General features: G+C 46.2%; 1 long non-coding RNA gene across 2 annotated transcripts in view; it reads right to left on the minus strand.

Moving 5' to 3' along the window:
• Positions 1–13233, minus strand: part of LOC145659912 (uncharacterized) — a 38044-nt gene extending 24811 nt beyond the window's left edge. The window contains exons 1-4 of one of the 2 annotated variants that reach the window (XR_014126078.1): positions 13165–13233; positions 4771–5273; positions 3748–3951; positions 2415–2485 (exon numbers count right to left, since the gene is read on the minus strand). This is a non-coding gene — a long non-coding RNA (uncharacterized LOC145659912). The remainder of the gene's footprint in view (positions 1–2414; positions 2486–3747; positions 3952–4770; positions 5274–13164) is intronic. The other variant, XR_014126079.1, reaches the window with a different exon arrangement.
• Positions 13234–13966: the final 733 nt, after the last annotated feature.

The raw sequence follows: 13966 nt of genomic DNA on the forward strand, positions 1-13966 counted from the left end.
ATTACGCCGGAGGTCAAGAGATGCTCGCAGCCAGAGACCAGCGAGACTGGCTGGGGTGGAAAGCAAGGGACCTGAACGCACACCTGCATTACTGCGAACGGAAGACGGGCCTCTTGTTGTGCGGCAACTCAAGGCCAGCACAGCACCGAGCTGGGACAGCACTTGTGCTTAAAGCTAGCCATTGTTGATTTTACTGCCCTGAGTTTAGCATAGCACGTGTCAATGTTTGGACTGGGGTGAGTCTCTGGCCTCCCACTACAAGCGGATGTGACCTTCCATTTTCTGTGGCTGTACACTTCAGAAGCAGCTCAGGAACACATACGGTAATATCCTGGACCGGATGGCATGTATGAGATGTGTATGGGCTGGCCTGCTGCGCTGAGGTAGGGTGCGCCTAGTCCACACAGCTATGAACAAACACCAGCTCCAAGAACATGGCGCTCCATTCGTTATATTCTTTCCAAATGCCGCTCAGCTGGAGGGTGGGGGTGGGGGGAGGAGTATAAAATCGATGAATAAATGTATTTGCACTCATAATAGTAAAAGTTAAAACTAAAGTTAAAATCTGAACCGCTTCAGACCCCATGCCACAAGATGAAAAAGTCATAAATGTATTTATATTAAAAAGTCTAGCAAAAACACTTTAGAACTAACAACGTGGAATACTGATGACCTCAACTATATTCACGGTATGTCAAGTTATTAGTGGCAGCAGCTTCTGAATATGAACAATAATTACGTGCTGCGGATTCCAATAAAATATTCCTCAAATGAAGGGACAGTAATGAACACACTATAATGCACTCCCCTCTTTCCATAAACTACTTCTTACCTCCTCGACCACTGCCTAACATCACCAATTAAGACAAAATGAAATGAGGTTTCTCTGGATAATGCACTAGCCGTAAATGCCCTTTATAGTGCGTGGAAATAAAAGCCTCCATTACAGTGGGCAGATTCTTTATAGGGGGAAAGGAAGACCCTGCAATGTGTGCCATAGTAATTGGGATAGGGGTGCTGAGGATGGCCTAGCTAACCAGCTGTCCTCGCTGCAACGCAAAGCACTCATTGTGACGACTGGTCTTCCTTCACAAGGGGAAAATAAAAGGTTGAGGTCGGTGCATCTTATTTCACGCTAGAAAAGGTATTCAGGTGGCTGGCGGCAGAGAGGTGGGGGTGTGCTGATTGGTGCCTAATTAGAGATTTCGGTCCTGTGGGACATTGGCAGGGCTCCTCCAACCCGGCATTACAGCATGCGCGCACATACGCAGGCGGACACAAACAGCAAAACAACGACGCGTGCGCCTGCCACACCGTCACACTGGGATGACGGGAGGCGACGCGTGGCGTGCTTGTGCAAACAGAGCGGGGTGTTCCTCTAGCAACGCTGCTGTCAGCCCGCGTGCGCCTCGAAAACAAACGCGGCCGGAGGAGGAAAGAAGAGCCGAGCGAGAAGCGGGGGGGGGGGGGGGGTTAGCGGAGAGAAAAAGGTTAATGCAGATCTGTGAGTACACATGACAGCGCTTAGACCCCAGCGAGAGCACCAAAACGAGGCATCCAGGGACTTTCATCTTCATATTCACTCGCCCTTTTGTTTCCTCGCTACGCTCAAACTTCAAATTTATTGCCAGGCTTTCGCGAGGCAGAGATGACCTTGAGAGGACCTCGTAGTCATCCATTCTACTCAAACGCTACCTAATTAGCGACACCATGGTTTAGGGTTTGCTAAATCATTGGATACAATAATCAAACCAAGCGCTGTCAGGGCCTGATACAAGCCACTAAGCAAAAAAGGCTCGTCTCACTGTGATACGGCAGCAAAAATAATTATGGCCTCTCCGTGCACACACTTATAATCTCGGCTGTGGCAAAGACACATTATGGTAGAAAAGAACGGGGGAAAGAGAAGGGGATAACGGGGGAAAAAAAACCTTACCAAAAGCTCAAGGCTCAATTTAGATATTACTCTATATCAAAGAGTGAAAGACAGGCCTGCGCTCTAAAAATGATTTACACTTCTTACATCATGTTGTGGTGCATCAAACCACCTACAGAACACTCATCTGGTGTAATTGTGTGTGTGTGTATGTGTGTGTGTGTGTGTGTGTGTGTGTATAGTTTGATTTGTCAGCCATTCTCTCTCAGTCCCATTCTTCACTGGTCAGTTTCTTTGAGAAGCAGTGACTCAACACAGCAGGGACACAGCGGTGTGGCAGGAAATGCTGCCGTGGCATGAGTGCAGCAGAAGTGTTACTGCAATTTCCCCCAGTGTCTGTGTCAGTGCTGGGCTGAAGGAGATCTGGAATTTCCTCCTGTGTCTGTGTGTGTGTCAGTGTGTGTGTCAGTGCTGGGCTGAAGGTGTTCTACTCCCTTAATAACAACCATCCAGCAGCAGACCCGTGTCAGAAACTGACCGCCGATGACGAGTTCAGGGTTGACCATACGGCAACAGATTTGCCACAGTCCAGTAATACATCTCAGAGATCTGGAGGAAGAGAGAGAGAGAGAGAGAGAGAGAGAAACATTAGGGTAAACACCATGACCAAAAGTGGTCCAGGCCAGATGTAGGTAGCAGAATGGAGGAGTATGGCTGGCTGTCGTTCTCCCCCTCTCTCTCAGTGACCTCGGAGAAACACATCTATTGTTCCTATTGACAAGCACCATTGAGCAGAGCTTACATCAGCCATTTACATCACTTACTCTCTTTCAGAGCCCCCTGAACAACAAGCAGCACGCCATCTCTTTTATTACTCACCTTCCAAAAGAAGAGGAGCGAAGAATTATAATATGCCAATTTAGCTAAATAATTACCACATTTTACTGCTACGCCTACACAGCCTCTGCTGGCATCCCCCCCCCCCCCCCCCCAAAAAAAAGCTTATAATTCAATTTCTTGCTTCCTGTAATTGTCACCAAAGCACCTAAAGGTCATATCACTCACCCAGAAGAAAGAGAAAGGCAGGCAGGGGCTTGAGTCACGCTCACGGGGGTAATTTAGTGAAGTGAGTGTTAAAGAGGCGCGCCACTGTAATGGACTGTGGAGCGGCGTCTCGGGCCCCTCCGCCGAGTCTGTGAGGGAGACCAGCATTTCTCCAGGTGGCCATCTTGGACAGCCGAGAGTGAGAGATTGTCTCAAAATGGAGCTGCTGTTCTCCTGGTGTGAATGGGGGTGAAGCCCTAGTCAGTCCCCCACTCTCCCCACCTCTATTTAATGGCGGTTGTAAAAAGCAGGCGGGGTTAGAGGAGCTCGGCTTGGCCGAGCTCTGGGTTTGGCGGTAATTGTCTAATACAGCGCTGGGTGTTAAAGTCATCGAGTGCCAAAAGGGAACATGGTGTCGCTTGACCCTGAGCCACTTCGGAGTAATCTAGTATTCAATCCAGCGTGTAATGACTGCTGGGGCTGTCAATCCTGTGGCCTCTCCTTCTCTTTGGCTCTCCCTCCCTCCTTCGAAACGCCTGTGGACAGCGTGGTCTAACCAGAGGGGCAGCAGGAAAAGGGGGCAGTGGCAGAGCGACAGAAAGAATGAGTGGCAGTTGAAACTGCGTTTTGCCCCATGTCCAACTATGCCACCATCCTCTGGCCTCTAATCTCCAACGAGCACTATCACCACTCTGCCCCCGCTGATGGGTTATATGAGTCTGTCACCTCCACCAGCTTTCCGGGAGGAAACAGAGAGCGTGGACTTTGGGGGCACGGTTTCCAAAGTGCTTGTGGGTATTTAATACTAATGAGGGCTAGCTTGTTACCTTCAGGAGAAGAAGTTCACATCCAGCTGTTTGGGATTTCAGTTAGCTTAAGTCCTCAGTTGCCTCCACCAGCCCCAACGATGGGTCTCATCTGGACACTCACCCATCCATAATGACTGGGAGTCTTTGCGAGGGTTTGCTGGGGAGGACTGGACAAGTGCAGGGTTTTCATCTCAAATCTGTCAGTTTCTCTGCAGTCCAAGCCTACACACAGAGTTGGACGTCAGAGAGCAGGAATATTCAGTAGTTACAGGGAAAATGCAGCAAACTTTGGAAGAACGGTTTGCTTTTGTAATAAAAAACAAAATGTGGTGCACGTGTACACCCTTCACTTTTCAGAACAAAACAACTGCACTTATCTTTGTTTTCAAGAAAGAAAAGCAATCATCACTAGACACAAAACAAACAAATAAACAAATGTGATGGTCCCTTAAATACAGATGCTAAGGAAGGTATATGGGATATACAGTTGATCATTGCCACAGAGATATACTGTGCTTAATTTTCTGCACGTTGCTTGGATTCACTTGGTCTGTTTAGTCATCTTTGTCCTTCAGCGGCGGTCACAATGCAGAAAGGATGGAGGATGGCTGATCACAGAAACGTGAGCAGAGGATTAGGAGCGCACACAGGTTTCTGACATCCAACTACTGCGGGTCACTTTCCGTTTTCTGTTTGCATTCCTGGTGTTGGAGTTTCAGCCGTGAGGACGGCATGACCAGCCTGCTCAGGATAAGCAGGACAGTGCGGGACAGCCCACCCAGTGTAGGCATGGCAACGGGCCCCCCCAGTGTAAAAGGAGCCCAGCGGAAGGCCAAAAGGATTTGCCTTTTTAAAACTGGGATAAGGCGTTTTTACAGGAACCGCTGAGAGGCCAGATGGGATAACTGCCCTTCATTTCTGATCACCAGTTTGTCTCTGGCATGCCCCACTCCATAAATGCACTGCAACAGGGGAGCGAATACCTTCAAACAAGTCCAATTTATTGTGCACTAGTGACTGTGGGCCACACAGCATTCTGACCTATTTAACGCTGATCTGACTCAGTGGGGGCAAACACAGCAGCCATACATTAACTCCAGGTCAGCACTGCGCCGAAGAGAGAGAGGACAGGCAACAGGAGGAGGACCAGTGAAATGCTGGAGACCGGTGTGTCACCGCATGCCCCTCCCCCAACTCGTCCCTGTTCCCCCCGCCCAGGTCTGGCAAAGCGGCACCTGTCACACTGTTTGAGCAGATGTGGGAGAAAAACAGAGGCACTTCACAACACTGTCATTCACATCCATAATACGCATTGCCGTATAAAGAGGGCCATTAGGGGCCCAACCTGGGAGCCATTAAATCATTTTAAATCGCTGTAACATCCCATTAGTGTCAGTGGCGAGACCACATAATAGTCCGTATTATGGAGCGCAGCAGTGTGGCCCATTCGGGCTGGATCACAGGCTGCACCACGGCTCCACGGGCCTGTGCTGGATACACTTCCGCTGTACACACGGCATCTGTCTCCTGGGGCATCATTGGGCCTGCATGAAGTTACCAACACACACACACACACACACACTCATATAGACACAGGCACAAAGCCATCCACCCACATGTGTGTTCATACACACATGCATGCACATAGAAACACGCATATGTACATGCAGGCACACCTATACCAGATCTGCCTGGAGTTCTGATGTAGCATTTGTAATAATCTAAACACTGACATTGTGATCTACTACTGTGTAAGACCTGTAGAACAATACATTACCACTCAGTACCACTCAGCCACTGAATACATATGCTCAACTAGAATTGCCCAGAAAATAATTTTACTATTATTTGATTAGGCAGCAACTACATAAATCAAGATTTGCTGTCTATCCTTGAAAATTTCAAGGGGGAGGGGTGGCCTCTCGGATAAGTGAATTTGAGCTTGACAGAGTGAGAGAATCAACACAGTGGTAACAATGTTTGTCACAGGTTAAACAACATCATCGAATGCGAAGCATGTCTGTTTAAAAAGGAAGGTCAAATGAAGTACAGTAGTCTAATTAGCATCCATAATCAAAATGTGAGCTGTGGAAATTAATTGGATAGGATGTGTATATATATATATATATCAGTACATGATCTCACACACACTCTACTACCATAACTGCAACCTTGAAATCAGTATTAACAAAAGTAGAAAAAAAGGCTTTACATGCTTGTGTGTGTGTGTGTGCGTGAAATACACGTTTTGGCCCTGTATATCTCTTTCTCTTTTTCTGCAGATGATAAATCGCCCATGTGCTGGACTCTTGGTCTGCCCTATGAATTCTTAAAGGAACAAAGCAATGATGAATGGATTAATGCCAGATCGCAAGCAAACACCTCTCAGCCTGATAAAAAAGATTCTCCAATGACAACTGGGGGACACTGATGACCTGGGGAGCGGTCTACGGGGTATGCCCCCCAGAGAAAGCCAGTGATGGAGAGAATCGCCATTAGGGGGAAGATTAAGTGGCCTTGGCTCCTTCCCTCACTTAATTATACATGCAAGACTTGGCGCGTTGCACCTCCGAAAGGAGGCCTGCTCCATTGTTTCAGCGACTCACGCAACCTTGATTGCTTATTGGCTGTCTCGCTTGACAACCCCTGGCCACAGAAACAAGTCCCATGTGCCTCAGTGCCCCTGTCATAAGGAGAGGAGAAGAGAGGAAAGACTTCTGTTCTCACCACAGACAGACAGAGCAGAATTAAATAAATGTCCCTGTCAAACTCTCTGTGTCTCATTAGAGGAGAGAGTCTCGCGTGCCACCTCCAAAACAGCTGACAAACAAGCAGCCGATGTCTTCCCTTTCTTATTAAAAGCAGCTCTGTTTCTGGGATAGAGTGTGCTTCACTTCAGTCATTCAAAGCAACATGAATTTTACACAAACTCAGCAGCGTTTCATTGGCTGAGGGTGTGTTTCAGCGGAACACAACACAGCTGGATTTGTACCACTACATGTTCCAGAGTCTTTTCCTTCTCCTTCTCCTGACCAGTGAAGCGCAAGAAAACAAGGGAGATGAGTCATTTGCAGACAGTTATGAAGCAAGCAAAGAGACTTTCATTTCCCCGAAAATGCTCAACACATGCCAAATGCAACCCGACGTCTGAGGCGACGCAGATTCAACATGGTGTAAGCTCTTGCCAGCAACCCCAGCTAGTCGGGGTGCAAAGCAGACGTACGCAGTAGATGGAGAAATTCTAAATAAAGAAAGACACTTTTAGAAGGCTTGCACTGAGGACAGTGTGAATAAATGAACGCCATGCCGTCTTCCTTTGGCATACTCATGAGGAAAGGTGCTGATGCTTAAACACAGCAGATACCGAGTGTGTTGTGGACATCTGGAACACAGGAAATAACAAGGTTGTCCTCTGACCACCCTGGCCCCACCTGCCCATGTCGCAGTCACTAAATATAACGAAACGAAGCGAAGCAGGTTAGCATGGATTATGTAGCCTGTTAGCAAGACGGAGTGAGGCACACACTATTTCATCATGTGTGGAAGAGTTATGTGCAGTGCACATAAAGAGATATGTTGGGAAATAGTTAGGACTGTCATCCGGATTTTTTTTTGCACAAATAACATGGTGTAGGCTGGACTTTTACAGAACTGGAGAGTCAATGAAAGCGTTCCTAGACAGATGGGGAATGTGCCTTATTTCAAAACATTACAGCAGTGTTACATTTGTCCTATATAAATATATCATCATCTCCTATAAAACGTTAACCTTGAGCTCAAAAAAGATGTTGGATTTCTAGTAATTTTTTCTCCTATTTAAAGTTTGGAACATTTTCACTTATTTCACTGAGTATTTATCATAAGGGTATAAGTAATTGCCTATATATAGAAACAACACCACAAAAGCAAACAAATAAAACAAACCAACAAACTCATCATTCAACCAAAAGGGAGATTGCTATAAATGTATAAATAGACAAACAATCAACCTTGTTATTAAGGTGTTTGTGTAAGTAAAATTGGTGAGAGTATAAAGGTATCAAAGCATCAGGTCTTTCTACTGTCACTGTCTAAAAGAAGTTAAAGAGATGATGTCACTGCCAGGGTGTAAAATTCCATGCAATTGTACATTGACATTTATGCCCAAAAGCCATTTATAATTAAACATAATTTAAGAGTGATGAACTGAAAGTGACATTAATGGTGCGAACACGATTGACAGACTCAAACTAAGACAAATGCACAAGAGCAACACATATGCACGTGTACTCACACACGAGCATACAACACACATGCATGCGTTCTTGCACACAAAAGCACAATGCACATGCATGCATGCTCACATGCAAATGCACAATGCACATGCACACGTGCTTGTGAAAAACACTTTATGAACCAACTTTTACAAGGACAAATCCCAAAACGAGAACGCGTAATTTATCTCCATTTTCCATTTGCTTGACTTGGCCACAGCAACATCCATGCCCGTGTTTCTGTCCTCAGATCCATAAACTGGCTAGAGCTGCACCGCCACGTTGTAAAGAGTCACCAGTCGCAAACGAACTGAACGCAGCAAAACAAAGGTCTGCCGTCTGACCGAACTGCAGTCAATTATAAATTATGCAGTCATTGTAGGCCCACAAAAGAAGACATCTCCTCATCCCAGTCAAATGTAATTATGGCGCTGAGCTGCCTGCGTCTCGCAATCTCTGGCTGACAGGAACAGTGACTGATGACCTTCGCAGTGAAAGACTCCCCCGGTTGGGTCACTGGCTCACCCCCGCCTCAATGTCTCAATACTGGGGCCTGACACGGAGTGCTCCAACGTCCGCCGTTGACAAATCAGCGTGTGGGTGCCTGGGCCGCGTCTCGCCTATCACTCACAATCAAGCAGCGATCAGTCGTCTCCGTCACCGGGGCGGGAGAAATGAGAGCTCGTCAGAGGCGCTAATTTGACACGGCCCGCTCGGCTCGCCATAATTGCTCTGTCACTGTCAGCCCTCGGACGGCCCCACTGTACAATTTGGACGACAATTATGGCCCCCCGTTTACCGGGCGCCATTACGCGGCTGATGTTGCCTGGGCCTGCCTCTGACACGCCTCATCAGGCCTGCATGCAGCCCATTAATGAACACTGTTAGCATTTCTCTTAAAGTTAGCCTGTCGCTAATAAACAGGCAGTGTTCCATGAAGGAGCATCGTCATTCTCCTGACATGATATTTATTGTCTGCTCCTGACACGATGGGCTGGGGGTGTTAAACAGATAGAGAGAAAGAGAGGGGGAAAGAGAGGGAGAGAGAGAGAGAGAAAGAGAGAGAGCGAGAGCCAGATTATGGGGGTTTATGGGGTATAGGACTGTTATGGGGTGAGATATAGTGGTACTCTGAAAAGCGAGGTCATTCTGCTGCTCGTTGACACCTGTTCTGTCCTGCCCGTGTGTGTATGTGTGACCAGGGGTGTGTGTGTCTGTGTGTGTGTGTGCCTGGAGAAGCGCGGGCTCCTGCCGTGACCTAATGGGGGCAGTGTCCTCTAAAGAGCTCTCATTTCCTGGCCTGCCCCCCGGGTGGTGTGCACTAACACTGCAGGGGCCATCTTAGCCACGGTGGTCACCATTCATCATGGGCCGCCCCTCCCGCACCGCACCACTTCCTGTTCTGAGGTAATTATGCGCTGATCAGAGGCGACCGAGGTGTCACCCTGCGGCGGCCACACACGCGTGCGGACACACACGCGGGCTGCACCGGCGCTGTGCTACCGGGGTGTCATCCCCAGGACAGTGGGCTCGCCAAGAACATGCCACACTTGGTGTCTCTGTGGCATCAGCAAAACTAATGAAGCCCAGACCCAAAACGAATCCTCATTAAGGGACTACCGTCTCAGAGTCCAAGCATCAAAACCACATATTTTTAGAAAAGGGGTTTGTTCTATATTTACAATTTTTTGCAGGCCACTGTCAACTGGCTGTACTGCAGATTAGCAAAACACCAATATCTGTCCATGCTACAACGGCAATTGGCAGCATTCATTTACTGCTTATTTCTCATCAACTTATTGATCTGCTTAAGCCAAAGAAAACAATTAAGCATTACAATAGCATTCAGCTATTGATCAGTGAAATCAGTGAAGCCTAAACACATTCTTATGTGCCACACTTTTTAATAGAGTTTGCAATTAAATTGATAACGTCCACTGTTCCTGCTTCTAATGAGACGCGTGTTCCTTTCCCTCCCAACACTCATACAAAGCAAAGCGTCTTGTTTTCACAGAGGTATCGTTTTTCATCTCTCCCTCTGTTTGCCTGCTCCCTAGAATAAACTCATTAATTTGGTTAATTATTTGACCCTATCTTTTTTTCCCTCGAATGCCGCGTGACAGCCACAGAGAGAGAACAAAGGCATGCCGCAACATCACCGGCTGCACTATCACTAAATAAACAAGCCAATAATACCCCAATGGCTGATTAGCGAGCGGGTGAGTGTTCCCTTTCAGCGGCGGATGAAATTGTTCCAGCGTGTTTTTGACAGCCCTGCCGCAGACGGCCGCGCGGCTATTAGAAGGAGGCCGCTGGATGTAATTATTAAAGCTTCGCAGACGACCTGAATAAATTAATGCGTGTGCGGGCAGCCGAGCACCACGCCACGCTCACAACTGCTTTTTCCGAACCGATTTCATTATACTCGCCGTTCCCTCAACTGCATTTTTTACTCACGCCACATTTCCTACGTTACTCGAGTGCCATTAATAGCGAAGGCGAAGTACTGGCACCATGGCCGCCTGCTTGATTCCACTTGGGGGTGGGGGTGGGGGGGATTGGTGTGGGATGGAAGCTCAAGATCTGGGAGAGGCATGTTCCACTGTACATCTGACAGGAACAAGAATGGCCGTGGCCAGAAATAGCATACATAAAGGCCATAAAAAGACACACGCTTAAAAAAAAATTATTTACACATACCACTCCACGGTCCATCTCTTCAGCTCTACCCATACCATCTCTATTGTCTACAGTAACAATACAGTATGGACACCCCCCCCCCCCCCAAAAAAAAAGAAAAAAAGAGTGAGAGAGAGTCACATTAAGCATTAACCATGGTCCGGCATCACACCACCAAAAAAGCAAGAGAAGGCTCGGAAATATCAATCCATTAATCCATTTGCTCTGAAAAACAGATTTGACCTCTCAGTGGTGAAGTGGGGCGTCAGGTGTTGATGTGTGGCTGACAGTGCAGGGGCTCATGTCTGGATAGGGTAATTAGGGGAGCGGTGGCACGTTCCCTGTAGCAGCCAGGCTAAATCCCATTATTTGGCTCTCTTCCCAGAGAGAGGGAATTGTGTGTCAAGTAGGATGCATGCGGTAACTGCTATGAAATTACAGCTGCTGGGAGGCTGGGGTGTGAGTAATGCACTTCCATTGTGTCCTCGAGTGCATCCAAATAAGCAGGGCTAAGTGAGCGTGCCTGCCCCCGTGCACCACACCCAGGGCCCCCACCACCTGCTGCAACCACGCCGCACAGCTCAGCTCTGCTCTCGGGCACCTCGGAGGGGCTGGCGTGAACCACACTGTGGCTCAGGCGCCAGAAAGCCCAGGTTTATAAAAAGTAAATGCCCTGCCATGGCTTTGCATCAACCTTTTTGATTGTACTAATGAATTCTACCAGGCTGGCCTAAGCTACGCAGCAAATCTCAATGATCTAGATGGCTTTAATGAAATCCTGGGCGGTGGGGGTGGGGCTTTTACTTTCTGCAACTTTACTAAGATGATAAAAGTGCAAATGCATGCAGAAGGAGCATTAATTTGCTCCTTTCTAAAGAGTAAGTCAATCTGGACTTTATGAACACAGTGAAATGTTCTAGAAGCTGTGCAGTTGGGATATGAATAACACAGACAGAGAAGACTGCATTAGCATTTGTGCCACTCCCTAGCAAAGGCTATCAGGATTTCAGAGATGCTTGTAATAGTGACAGTGTAAAAAGGATGTGGAGCAGAAGGATGTGAAGTTGGAGGACGTTCCTCAAGAAATAAGGCCATTTCAGACAGGGAAGAGGGAAGAAAAAATCCCCAAACTGTCAAGGAAGACACAAGCCAGAGTTTCCGCAAATCTATTATTAACGAAATAAACCTTCAGACCAATACACACATATATGTGACACATAAATGCATGTGCGCATGCACTCACGCATGCGCACATAAGCACGTGCACGCACGCACGCACACAATTCACTCACAAAAGTGCCTCTAGCACAGAAATGTTCATTAACACAGGCTACAACAAGCCCTTGCTCCCCCCATTCATTTACCATCTATCATCAGAGCTGTCCGTCAGCAAAGTAAAGCAGGTGATCTGAAACAAGATGCAGGCTGCTGACAGCAGGACAGAGAGCGAAAGAGATGGTGAAAGAGAGACTCGGTGAGAGAGACTGAAAGAGAGAGAGACAGAGAGAGAGAGAAAGAGAGAGAGAGACTGAGTGAGAGAGATTGTTGCTAATGATAGCTGTTAACACACACCTCTTTGTTCCTCGTTTCCTGGGACAGCAGGAGATACCTAGGGCCCATTCATATGTGTTATTTAGACTTTTGGCTGTGATGAGAAGCTGGTCTTTTACTAATATCTTATGAGAAGCTTTATTATTTAAATTCTTCTATGTCTGTATAAAGCACTTTGAATTTTCACTGTGCACGAAAAGTGCTATATTAATAAACTTGCCTTGCCCTGCCTGTTTCTTACATCTGGTCACATGCTTGGGATAAATGGCTTAAGGGTCTTATTTCGAACACAAACAATTGCATATTCACACATGCTAGACTTTGCAAAAAAAAAAAAAAAGAACAATATAACTGATAGCAAGGTCTGTTTGAACTTCAATTTCACCTTTGGAAATAGATCTGTCTGGTTTAATATCAGAATGAGGGTATAATTATAACAGTCTATTGTGCTTGCTATATCACTGCAGTTACAGAGATTACTATATTTGGTGAACACACGGCAGCTAAACCCACTCCTCTTCTCAGGCAGATAAAGAGACAGTTGTCGAAGGAGAGACAGCAGCACTCAAAACCTAAATTTGGGGTCAGTGGATTAAGACTATCTAATATGATCTCCAAATAAAAAAATGTTAAATTAACACACTATTCATTTTCTCTCATTTTTTAAAAGGACAGATTTGCATATTAGCAGGTTGATAAAGATAGGAACACATTTCAAACTGCCTGCTTGCATAGTAGTTCTATCTGGGACACAATTATGAATTGTAAACTAGTTAATGAATAAAGTAGGATAAATCAATGAGGGTATTAATGTTTTAAAACAGTGGGAAAGCATCTGCAGAACTGTGCCTGCCTCCTGATTCGGTGCAATACTTTTCATCCATGAGCAAGCAGAGATGAATATCTCAACATACAATTTCCCTCATCCTTGTTCCTTAAGACCTTGTCTTACCGCAGTGACATGTATCCTATTTCATATGAATCCCCCTCGGTGTTGTCCTGTTACGGAGGAGCTCCTATCGCTGCTCCCGCTCCCTCTGAAATTAGCGAGCTGAATGACTTAGAGGTGGGTGCTAATAGCTGGCAACCACAGAAGCTGGCTACAGCGCAAATACCCCGAGCGGAGAGAGTGGCTTAACGCCTGACCTTGCAACACATCACTAAGGCACGGCGAGGATGCCAGTTAAGCGGTGTACACATGAACTTTACAGTGGTCAGATCATGTTCAAAGCACGCCCTGCTGTCTTGTCCTTCATCAATCCATTTATAATGTTAGAAATTTAGTAGTTCATATAAATATATAAATATATAAATGTAAATTATATATATATATAATTTAGTAGTTCATATATATATATATATATATATATATATATATATATATATATATATATATCTGAAATTCAGCTGACTGCATACATATATATATGCAGTCAGCTGAATTTCAGATATTCTATATAATTTTTCTTGAACAAAATTTGTTGTCATTTATTTGGAGCAGGTGTCATGTGAATTTATTCACAATTGCACCACTTTAAAAAGATGATTTAAAAATAGCTCATCCCGTTTGCATGAATTTAAATCCAAATTCTGCATTTGACGATGCTTCTGTAACATGGCTCCTCAGTCCAAGCTCGTGGCAGTGAAAAAGATAACGGAGACATTTATCGAACTGTAGCGGAAGGGAACACAATCAGCTCTTGTCCACCATCGCAGGCGCACAGAGGGAGTGGGCAAATGTATGCACAAGCAGA

Source organism: Electrophorus electricus, chromosome 11 (genome assembly GCF_041902795.1).
Source record: "Electrophorus electricus isolate QZ-2024a chromosome 11, ASM4190279v1, whole genome shotgun sequence".
NCBI lineage: Eukaryota > Metazoa > Chordata > Actinopteri > Gymnotiformes > Gymnotidae > Electrophorus > Electrophorus electricus.